This window comes from Oncorhynchus clarkii, chromosome 17, assembly GCF_045791955.1.
Source record: "Oncorhynchus clarkii lewisi isolate Uvic-CL-2024 chromosome 17, UVic_Ocla_1.0, whole genome shotgun sequence".
NCBI classification, from domain to species: Eukaryota; Metazoa; Chordata; class Actinopteri; order Salmoniformes; family Salmonidae; genus Oncorhynchus; species Oncorhynchus clarkii.
The window spans coordinates 21,965,665-21,978,325 of record NC_092163.1 but is presented as its reverse complement, the minus strand read 5'-3'; positions in this window follow the sequence as shown (position 1 = coordinate 21,978,325).

Below are 12,661 nucleotides of genomic sequence, written 5' to 3'. Positions count from 1 at the left end.
ATGACCAGCATATGGCTTAAGTCTGAGATAGACACACCCCTACATATTCATTTGGACAGTGAAGCTAAAACGTTTCATTTGTCTCTATACTCCAGCATTTTGGATTTGATATCAAATGTTACATGAATGCAATTTAGAAATTAATGCACTTTATCTATCCAGTCCCCCCATTTGAATGTGTCTAGTAGGCAACTAGGACAAATTTACTTAGAGTGTATTACATTTTGTCAAAAGTTTAGTATTTTGTTCCATATACCTGAGTGAGAAAGTTACAGATGCACAAAGATCATGAACCCAAGACAAGATAACATCTCACCATTACCATGGGAGTAACACGGGAGGTTAGCATTTTGGTGGGGGTATAATATTTACGCCTGTTTAACTTTCTCACTCACCATTATTCATTCATTTTTTTATTTATGTTTATTTAACCTTTATTTCAGTAGGCAAGTCAGTTAAAAACAAATTCCTATTTTCAATGACGGCATACCCCAGCCAAACCCTAATGACGCTGGGCCAATTGTGTACATACTTATGGGTCTCCGATCACAGCCGGTTGTGATATAACCCAGGATCAAACCAGGGTCTGTAGTGACACTTCTAGCACTGAGATGCAGCCACTCAGGAGGCTATGATTTCCTGTTATCATGGTAGCATCCACATTAATGGATAAGTGTTCAAAAATATATTAACTCTGGATGTAGTAAAAGTCAGCAGGTGGTAGTCTATGCTTTAATTAGAAAGGAGAACATTGAACACTCTGGATGAAAGCTGTATTTGCCATAACCTGCTTATTAACTAAACCCCCAATGTTCTCCTCTTCCTCTTTGTATTTCAAGAGGTCCTCCAGCTATTTTTGAAATTGTACTGTTGAAACACAATATCCCAAGTATACATATAGTAAAGTGAGCACAATAAAGTGTAAAAAAACAGAAACATTTTGAGCAAAATAGTGTTTTTTTAGACACAACTTCAATGGAGTATGGCACAGGTGTCAAACTCATTCCCGGAGAGCCAAGTGCCTGTGGGTTTTTCGCTTTTCCCTTATACTTGACTGATGAATTAAGGTCACAAGTTAGTAACTCCCCACACCTGGTTGTCTAGGCCTTAATTCAAAGAAAAAACCAAAAACCTGCAGACACTATGCCCTCCACTGAATTAATTTGAAACCTCTAGAGTAGGGCATTCAATGAGTTGGTCCTGTTGGGAATCCTCTGATGTCATCGGCCTCCCTCCTACCTTGAGGAACAATAAATCAAATCAAATTTGATTTGTCACATACACATGGTTAGCAGATGTTAATGCGAGTGTAGCGAAATGCTTGTGCTTCTAGTTCTGACAATGCAGTAATATCCAATGAGTAATCTAACCTAACAAATTCACAACAACTACCTTATAGACACAAGTGTAAAAGAATGAATAAGAATATGTACATTAAAAAAATAGAGGAGCAATAGAGAACAAAATAGCAAAGCCCCCCCCCCACACACACACACAAACACACACACACACACCTGGACCATATATTGAGATGTACCTTTTGTTAAGTAAACCAGGTGTTAGATGACGTGAATAGGAGACTGGAGTGCCACTTGACCTTCAGCTCCATTGTTTGACTGAGTTTAACCTCTTGGTCCTCCCCTGTGAATGCCACACCCTCTCCCAATGTGGTGTACATGTGAACACATTTCTAACAATGGCTGCATTATGTTCTGTGGTGCTTGAAAATAAAAGAAACACTTGTGGTAGACTGGTGCCATCAGAGTTAAGTTCACAGCTCTTTCATACTGAGCATTTAGGTGATAATGTTTTACCCTGAAAAGGACCATTGATAAACAGCAGAGCTGTAAAAGATCTACATGTACTTGCACAATCAACTGGGTCAGTGATTTCAGTGCAGTCTCACACTCAATTTGCACAAATAACATGCACATGTGTTGCAGCAGATTTCAAAGCCATTCAGGTGTCCTCAAATGCCCAAAAAGGCACCAATTCAACGTTTTGCATGTTATCGCACGAATTGCGTGTGAGACTGTGTTGATGGGTAACAGGGTTGACAGTGTCATGTGCTTTGTTTTCCACTGCAAAACACCAGAGCAGAACCAGTTCACCTGCTTTTACAATATGATTTGACTAGATGTTCAAAGAATTACAGAAATAACAGTTTTTCCATATTTAAACGAGAGTTCAGCTCACATCACAGGGTTGACCTTAAACCGGATGGACAAATGTCAATTTATCATTAATCACATTAACCCTTTTCTCAACCAACTGCAGAACATGTTTTGACAGTGGATTGTGAAGTGTATACGAAAAAATTATTCACTTGAGCTTGATTGGTCAACTCCCCCAGCACTCCTGCATTAATTTACACTAGCGGCACCCTGCCCTTAAGGGCGGTATAGATAATTGGAAATGAGTCATTTGATTCGATTCAATTCCCAGTTTCTGTAAATAAAAAAATATGTTTATCTGTTTAGATTTTTGTTCTCTGGATGTACCAATATTCATAAGCATTATACAATCTCCATAGGCCTATTTCCTGTGGGATGGCACATGCTTTCTCTTTCAAAATTCAATGTTGTGACAGGCCTACCATAAACATGTTATCTATTTAAATACAGTATAAAAGTGCTCCAGACAAACTTTTCCCATGGTGCCACGAAGGTTTGCAGTGGTTGGCACCAACCCAACATTTGGTCCCACCAAAATGAGGTCATTGGCTTCACACAATAGACACATGAGGAGTAATGTTATACAGTCATTCACAGTGCTATTGAGATGGTTTGATTCAATAAATACATTTTAGAATGGCCAACACTTAATCTAAAATGGCCAAGCAGGAATTATGACAAATATATTTTTTATGTCCAACACTTAAACCAATGCTTGGCATACTTTTTGGTTCGACCATTAGGCATTGTTGCTATGATTTTACTGTAAAAATAAGGCTCCAGAATTGCAGAATGGAATTTGTTTACATATTTTTGTTGTGTACAAATATCTATAGGCTAATTAATTTGTGAGTAAGTTCACCATTTGAGGAAGAAGAAACTCAAAACCTATTAGCTAGATCGCAAAATATAATTTCCATCTAGTTAGTTGTGTTATTGGTAAGAGGTTATCTTGTCTTGGGGTCATTATCTTTGTGCATCTGGAACTTTCTCACTCAGGTATATGGAACAAAATACAAAACCTTTGACAAAATGTAAAACACTGAAGAAAATTTGTCCTAGTTGCCTGCTAGACACATTGAAATGGGGGGACTAGATACAGTGCCTTGCGAAAGTATTCGGCCCCCTTGAACTTTGCGACCTTTTTTTTTTGTGAAGAATCAACAACAAGTGGGACACAATCATGAAGTGGAACGACATTTATTGGATATTTCAAACTTTTTTAACAAATCAAAAACTGAAAAATTGGGCGTGCAAAATTATTCAGCCCCTTTACTTTCAGTGCAGCAAACTCTCTCCAGAAGTTCAGTGAGGATCTCTGAATGATCCAATGTTGACCTAAATGACTAATGATGATAAATACAATCCACCTGTGTGTAATCAAGTCTCCGTATAAATGCACCTGCACTGTGATAGTCTCAGAGGTCCGTTAAAAGCGCAGAGAGCATCATGAAGAACAAGGAACACACCAGGCAGGTCCGAGATACTGTTGTGAAGAAGTTTAAAGCCGGATTTGGATACAAAAATATTTCCCAAGCTTTAAACATCCCAAGGAGCACTGTGCAAGCGATAATATTGAAATGGAAGGAGTATCAGACCACTGTAAATCTATCAAGACCTGGCCGTCCCTCTAAACTTTCAGCTCATACAAGGAGAAGACTGATCAGTGATGCAGCCAAGAGGCCCATGATCAGTCTGGATGAACTGCAGAGATCTACAGCTGAGGTGGGAGACTCTGTCCATAGGACAACAATCAGTCGTATATTGCACAAATTTGGCCTTTATGGAAGAGTGGCAAGAAGAAAGCCATTTCTTAAAGATATCCATAAAAAGTGTTGTTTAAAGTTTGTCACTAGCCACCTGGGAGACACACCAAACATGTAGAAGAAGGTGCTCTGGTCAGATGAAACCAAAATTGAACTTTTTGGCAACTATACAAAACGTTATGTTTGGCGTAAAAGCAACACAGCTGAACACACCATCCCCACTGTCAAACATGGTGGTGGCAGCATCATGGTTTGGGCCTGCTTTTCTTCAGCAGGGACAGGGAAGATGGTTAAAATTGATGGGAAGATGGATGGAGCCAAATACAGGACCATTCTGGAAGAAAACCTGATGGAGTCTGCAAAAGACCTGAGACTGGGACGGAGATTTGTCTTCCAACAAGACAATGATCCAAAACATAAAGCAAAATCTACAATGGAATGGTTCAAAAATAAACATATCCAGGTGTTAGAATGGCCAAGTCAAAGTCCAGACCTGAATCCAATCGAGAATCTGTGGAAAGAACTGAAAACTGCTGTTCACAAATGCTCTCCATCCAACCTCACTGAGCTCGAGCTGTTTTGCAAGGAGGAATGGGAAACAAATTTCAGTCTCTCGATGTGCAAAACTGATAGAGACATACCCCAAACGACTTACAGCTGTAATCGCAGCAAAAGGTGGCGCTACAAAGTATTAACTTAAGGGGGCTGAATAATTTTGCACGCCCAATTTTTCAGTTTTTGATTTGTTAAAAAAGTTTGAAATATCCAATAAATGTCGTTCCACTTCATGATTGTGTCCCACTTGTTGTTGATTCTTCACAAAAAAATACAGTTTTATATCTTTATGTTTGAAGCCTGAAATGTGGCAAAAGGTCGCAAAGTTCAAGGGGGCCGAATACTTTCGCAAGGCACTGTACATAAAGTGCATAAAGTCTAAATTGCATTCATGTAGCCTTTTATATATATATATAAAAAAAATGATATCAAATGCAACATGCTGGAGTATATAGCCAAATTAAACGTTTTAGCTTCACTGTTCAAATGAATATGTAGGGGGGTGTATGTCTCAGACTTAAGCCATATGCTGGTCATTAGCATGTCCATACCAGAAAATTCTGTGTCGATGTGATGTTTCGTGTGGTGGAGATAAGGGAAGAGAGGAAGAAGAGAGTGCTGGGGGAGTTGACCAAATCAAGTTCAAGTGAATAATTGTTTCATATCCAGTGTTTTACACATTTGTATGTTATTTGTGCATATTGAGTGTGAGACTGCATTGAAATCACTGACCCAGTTGATTGTGCAAGTACATGTAGATCTTTTACAGCTCTGCTGTTTATCAATGGTCCTTTTCAGGGTAAGAAATTATCACCTAAATGCTCAGTATGAAAGAGCTGTGAACTTAACTCTGATGGCACCAGTCTACCACAAGTGTTCCTTTTATTTTCAAGCACCACAGAACAAAATGCAGCCATTGTTTGAAATGCGTTCACATGTACACCACATTGGGAGAGGGTGTGGCATTCACAGGGGAGGACCAAGAGGTTAAACTCAGTCAAACAATGGAGCTGAAGGTCAAGTGGCACTCCAGTCTCCTATTCACGTCATCTAACACCTGGTTTACTTAACAAAAGGTACATCTCAGTATATGGTCCAGGTATGTGTGTGGTGGGGAGAAATGGGAAGGGGGGGGGCGTTGCTATTTTGTTCTCTATTGCTCCTCTATGGTTCCTCAAGATAGGAGGGAGGCCGATGACATCAGAGGATTCCCAACAGGACCATCTCATTGAATGCCCTACTCTAGAGGTTTCAAATTCATTCAATGGAGGGCATAGTGTCTGCAGGTTTTTGGTTTTTCCTTTGAATTAAGGCCTAGACAAACAGGCGTGGGGAGTTACTAATTTGTCATCTTAATTCATCAGTCAAGTATAAGGGAAAAGCGAAAAACCCACAGGCACTTGGCTCTCCGAGAATGAGTTTGACACCTGTGCCCTACTCCATTGAAGTTGTGTCTAAAAAAACACTATTTTGCTCAAAATGTTTTTGTTTTTTTACACTTTAGTGTGCTCACTTTACTATATGTATACTTGGGATATTGTGTTTCAACAGTACAATTTCAAAAATAGCTGGAGGACCTCTTGAAATACAAAGAGGAGGAGGAGGAGAACATTGGGGGTTTAGTTAATAAGCAGGTTATGGAAAATATAGCTTTCATCCAGAGGGTTCAATGTTCTCCTTTCTAATTAAAGCATATATCACCTGCTGACTTTTACGGCATTCAGAGTTCATATAGTTTTGAACACTTCTACATTAATGTGGATGCTACCATGATAATGGATAATCATAGCCTCCCGAGTGGTAAAGAGGTCTAAGGTGCTGCATCTCAGTGCTAGAGGTGTCACTACAGACCCTGGTTCGATCCCGGGCTATATCACAACCGGCTGTGATCGGAGACCCATAGATAGGCACACAATTGGCCCAGCGTCGTTAGGATTTGGCTGGGGTAGGCCGTCATTGTAAATAAGGATTTGTTTTTATCTGACATGCCTACTTAAATAAAGGTTAAACAAACATACATTTAAAAAATAATGAATAATGGTGAGTGAGAAAGTTAGAGGCATACAGTGGCAAGAAAAGTTTATGAACCCTTTGGAAGTACCTGCATTTCTGCAGAAATTGGTCAAAAAATTTGATCTGATCTTCATCTAAGTCACAACAATAGACAAATACAGTCTGCTTAAACTAATAACACACAAACAATTATACGTTTTCATGTCTTTATTGAACACACTGTGTAAACATTCACAGTGCAGGGTGGAAAACGTATGGGAACCCTTGGATTTAATAACTGGTTGACCCTCTTTTGGCAGCAATAACCTCAACCAAACGTTTTCTGTAGTTGCATATCAGACCTGCACAACAGTCAGGAGGAATTTTGGACCATTCACTCTTGAGGTCATGCCACAGCATCTCAATCGGGTTGAGGTCAGGACTCTGACTGGGCTACTCCAGAAAGCGTATTTTCTTCTGTTGAAGCCATTCTGTTGTTGATTTACTTCTGTGTTTTGGGTCGTTGTCCTGTTGCATCACCCAACTTCTGTTGAGCTTCAACTGGCGGACAGATAGCCTTACATTCTCCTGCAAAAATGTCTTGATAATCATGGGAGTTTCATCTTTAGTTTCATCTGTCCACAGAATATTTTGCCAGTAGTGCTGTGGAACATCCAGGTGCTCTTTTGCGAACTTCAGATGTGCAGCAATAAGAGATATTTGGCTAAATATACTAGCATGACCCTTCATAGGAAAACAATGGGGGGAGTTCAGCGTTCCAAGAGAAAAGTATTTTGGGGCAAGCGATCGATGACAACGAGATACACTACCCAGCCTTAAATAATTAGAAAGAAGAGATTATCCTTACTAATATGGGGGGCTCAAATAATGTTACCTATGTAAAGAAAGTGTTTTATAAAGAATTAACTCAATCTATGGTGTTTTTTGTATATGCGTATGGACCATCAGTTTAATTGTTATGCTGTAAATGTTTTATTTTATGATTGTAATTGATTAAATGAACTAGCAAATATCTTATATTAAGCATTTCTGAGTAATTACTATTTCAGTAAGGATATACACTTTATCCCGTGACCTTAGGTATCGCCATTTTTTGATAGTATGATCAGATTGTTTAAAAAAATGAATGAACTGCAGTTTCTAAATCAGTCCAATAGACTGACGTTTCAGAAGATCAGTTTCCTCCCTGCATACACAACTCCCCCACGACAGTTCTAGGCCTCATTTAGGTTTAAGACAACAGGCATCTGGTTCTTCGCAAGGCACGCTTTGCGTTCTTAGGAAAGTATGCAGTATTGTTTCTTACATTGTTACCCAGGAAATCTTAAGTCTTATTACATACAGCCGGGAGGAACTATTGGATATAAGAGCAACGTCAACTTATTTTTTATTTAACTAGGCAAGTCAGTTTAGAACAAATTCTTATTTTCAATGACAGCCTAGGAACAGTGGGTTAACTGCCTTTTTCAGGGGCAGAACGACAGGTTTTTACCTTGTCAGCTCGGGGATTCGCTCTTGCAACTTTCTGGTTACTAGTCAACACTCTAACCACTAGGCTACCTGCCACCCGTTACCAACATTACGACCAGGAATACGACTTTCCCAAAGCAGATCCTCTGTTTGGCCCACCACCCAGGACAATGGATTTAACCCCAGTAGCCGACCCAGAACTACGGCACCGCAGAAGGGGCAGACGAAGCAGCCTCCTGGTCAGGCTCCGTAGGCATGCACAACGCTCCCCGCTTCCGAGAATACTACTCGCCAATGTCCAGTCTCTTGACAACAAGGTAGACGAAATTCGAGCAAGGGTTGCTTTCCAGAGAGACATCAGAGATTGTAACATTCTCTGTTTCATGGAAACATGGCTCACTCAGGATATGTTATCAGAGTCGGTACAGCCACCCGGTTTCTTCACGCATCGCGCTGACAGAAACAAACATCTCTATGGTAAGAAGAAGGGCGGGGGTGTATACCTTATGATTAACGATTTATGGTGTAATCATAACAACATACAGAAACTCCGGCCCTTTTGTTCACCTGACCTAGAATTCATTACAATCAAACACTGACCACATTATCTACCAAGAGAATTCTCTTCGATTATAATCACAGCCGTGTATATCCCCCCCCCCCAAGCAGACACCTCGACGGCCCTGAAAGAACGGAAAGAACTTCACTGGACTCTATGTAAACTGGAAACCATATATCCAGAGGCTGCATTTATTGTAGCTGGGGATTTTAACAAAGCTAATCTGAAAACAAGGCTCCCTAAATTTTATCAGCATATCGAATGCGCAACTCGAGCTGGCAGCATTCTGGATCATTGCTATTCTAACTTCCGCGACGCATACAAAGCCCTCCCCCTCCCTCCCCCGCTCTCTGCCTATAGACAGAAACTTAAACAGGAAACGCCCATGCTCAGATCTGTTCAACGCTGGTCCGACCAATCAGATGCCAAGCTTCAAGATTTCTTCGATCACATGGACTGGGATATGTTCCGGATAGCCTCAGACAACAACGTTGATGTTTACTTTGACTCTGTGAGCGACTTTATTAGCAAGTGCATCAGTGATGTTGTACCCATGGTGACTATTAAAACCTTCCCCAACCAGAAACCGTGGATTGATGGCAGCATTCGCGCAAAACTGAAAGCGTGAACAATTGCTTTTAATCATGGAAAGGTGACCGGCAACATGACTGAATACAAACAGTATAGCTATTCCCTCCACAAGGCAATCAAACAAGATAAGCATCAGAATAGAGACAAAGTAGAGTCGCAATTAAACAGCTCAAACACGAGACGTATGCGGCAGGGTCTACAGTCAATCACGGATTACAAAAAGAAAACCAGCCCCGTTTTGGACACCGGCATCTTCCTCCCAGACAAATTAAACAACTTCTTTGCTCACTTTGAGGACAATACAGTGCCACTGACACGGCCCGCTACCAAAACCTGTGGGCTCTCCTTCACCGTGGCAAACGCGAGTAAAACATTTAAACGTATTAACCCTCGCAAGGCTGCCGGCCCAGATGGCATCCCTAGCCTCGTCCTCAGAGCATGCGCAGACCAGCTGGCTGGTGTGTTTACAGACATATTCAATCAATCCCTATCCCAGTCTGCTGTGCCCACATGGTAACTGAGCTAAACAACTATTGCCCTGTAGCACTCACTTCTGTCATCATGAAGTGCTTTGAGAGACTAGTCAAGGATCATATCACCTCCACCCTACCTGATACCCTAGACATACTCCAATTTGCATACCACCCCAATATGTCCACAGACGACGCAATCACACTGCACACTGCCCTAACCCATCTGGGCAAGAGGAATACCTATGTAAGAATGCTGTTCATCGATTACAGCTCAGCATTTAACACCATAGTACCCTTCAAACCCCTCATTAAGCTTGAGACCCTAGGTCTCGACCCCGCCCTGTGCAACTGGGTCCTGGACATTCTGACGGGCCGCCCCCAGGTGATGAGGGTAGGAAACAACATCTCCACCCCACTGATCCTCAACACTGGGTCCCCACAATGGTGTGTTCTCAACCCTCTCCTGTACTCCCTGTTCACCCTTGACTCCGTGGCCATGCACGCCTTCAACTCAATCATCAAGTTTGCAGACAACACTACAGTGGTAGGCTTGAATACCAACAATGACGAGACGGCCTACAGGGAGGAGGTAAGGGCCCTCGGAGTGTGGTGTCAGGAAAAGTGGAGAAGGTGGAAAGTTTTAAGTTCCTAGGCGTTACACATAACTGAAATGGTCCACCCACACAGACAGCGTGGTGAAGAAGGCGCAACAGCGCCTCTTCAACCACAGCAGACTGAATAAATTTGGCTTGTCCCCGAAAACACTCACAAACTTTTACAGATGCACAATCGAGAGCATCCTGTCGGGCTGTATCACAGCCTGGTACAGCAACTGCTTCGTCCACAACCGTAAGGCTCTCCAGAGGGTAGTGCGGTCTGCACAACGCATCACCGGGGGCAAACTACCTGCCCTCCAGGACATCTACATCACCCGATGTCACAGGACGGCCAAAAAGATCACCAAGGACAACAACCACCTGAGCCACTGCCTGTTCGCCCCGCTATCATCCAGAAGGCGAGGTCAGTACAGGTGCATCGAAGCTGGGACTGAGAGACTGAAAAACAGCTTCTATCTCAAGGCCATCAGACTGTTAAACAGTCATCAGTAACATTGAGTGGCTGTTGCCAACATACAGACTCAAATCTCTAGTCCGTTTAATAATTAATAATTGGATGTAATAAATGTATAGTCACTTTAAACAATGCCACTTTATATAATGTTTACATACCCTACATTACTCATCTCATATGTATATACTGTACTTTGTACCATCTACTGCATCTTGCCTATGCCATACAGCCATCCATATATTTATATGTACATATTCTTATTCATCCCTTAACACTTGTGTGTATAAGGTAGTTGTTGTGAAATTGTTAGATTACTTGTTAGATATTACTTCACTGTCGGAACTAGAAGCACAAGCATTTCGCTACACTCGCATTAACATCTGCTCACCATGTGTATGCGATCACCACTTCAAAGACATGTCTACAAAAATAACAAACTTAATGGGTGTCAGAGCGAGCGTAGAGAAAACATTTCATGAGATTCTATCCCAGTTCAGGTCAAACATATTACCAGATATTGTAGATGGGTTCAATGACTTAGATGACACAGAAAAGGCTAGACTTTCTCTTGTCAATGAGCTATTTTGCGGTATGCACGTTATTGATGGGCTGGCACATCAGGCGGTTACAACATTACCTATGTGGGAATCCCTTCTTTTCCAACAGGACAAGGTAGGTAGTGCTAAAGTAGATCCCACACACATCAGGAGGTGAGAGTGGTACAGTTAGTCTTATCCAAACTGTATCTAAAGCGGTACAGGAAAGCTGAGGTCCTTGAAACATCTAGGGCATCAGTTAAAGGACAGAGAGCCATATATTTTGAGCGCATGTCAAAATAAGAGAGACTGCAGGCACTTAAAGATAAACAATGTAGACAAAAGCAAAACTACCTCCAGGGAGTCAGTAAAAACAACAGATGACTGTAGACATGGGCAAATATGGTGGGTTCTGGACCAGTGTAGAGGAAGTGGATGAGCAGATAGCTAATTTAAGTGATGTGGACAAAATACCAGCCGTGACAGCGCAGTTAAAATTTAGACGCTTTGTTATTAGGCCAGAAAAATGAGAATTCAATATTTAACTTATCAAAATATGGGAAACGGCTGTCATTGGATCAGCTCTTCAGTAACCTGAAGAGTGTAGTAGTTGTTATGAGTGACACTAGTTTAGACGAAGCACGCATGACTGCGCCAGCTGATCTTGTTGCACAAAGGAACGAGGTATTTTGGAGAGATGCTACCAAACAGCACCTTAAAGCACAAGATCTGGGACGTACGAGAGGACATTTAGATGTGGTTAGATTACCAAGTATTAAAATGCCACTGCAGTTACTTGGAAAATGTGTTCAGCATACGTTTAGTGGAAACGTTTTAGATACAGAATATGATGCAACAGTGGTAGACATTAGAAAATCAGATGACATGTATGTGTTTAGAATACAATATGACAAAACTAGTAATATGACCTGGTTTCCCTTATTGTCAGGAATATCAAGAAAACCGTACACAGCTAATCCTTGTTTGTGCAAAGGATCTGGTGTTGGGGGAAAAAATTGAGCACATGTTTATTAGCAGCTAGGATGGAAGTGTGTGCTGGTGGCTGGGTAATGTAATTAGTTCTAAAGGAGACACATTTGTAATAGACTATGAAGAAGAGGAAGATGAAGAAGTGAGTAGTTCTGTATCAGAATATCCACTTCTATTCGATTATTATGAAAATTAGGTTAGAATTCTTTCATAGAATTGTGTTGTTCTAATATATAACTCTGTTGCAATACAACGTAGCTGCTTAAGGACTGGCAGGAAAGTGGTATGAGACAGGGGGCCAACAAGGTAACTCCTTGTTAAACTTGAAACTTGAAATTATACTTGATTACTATTTCAATAACTTTTATCAATTAATCCTGGACATAATTCAGTCACCTCTAGTCGAGAAACGTATTTTCCTATAACATTCATTGTCAAATTCATCAACCAGCATGATCTAATA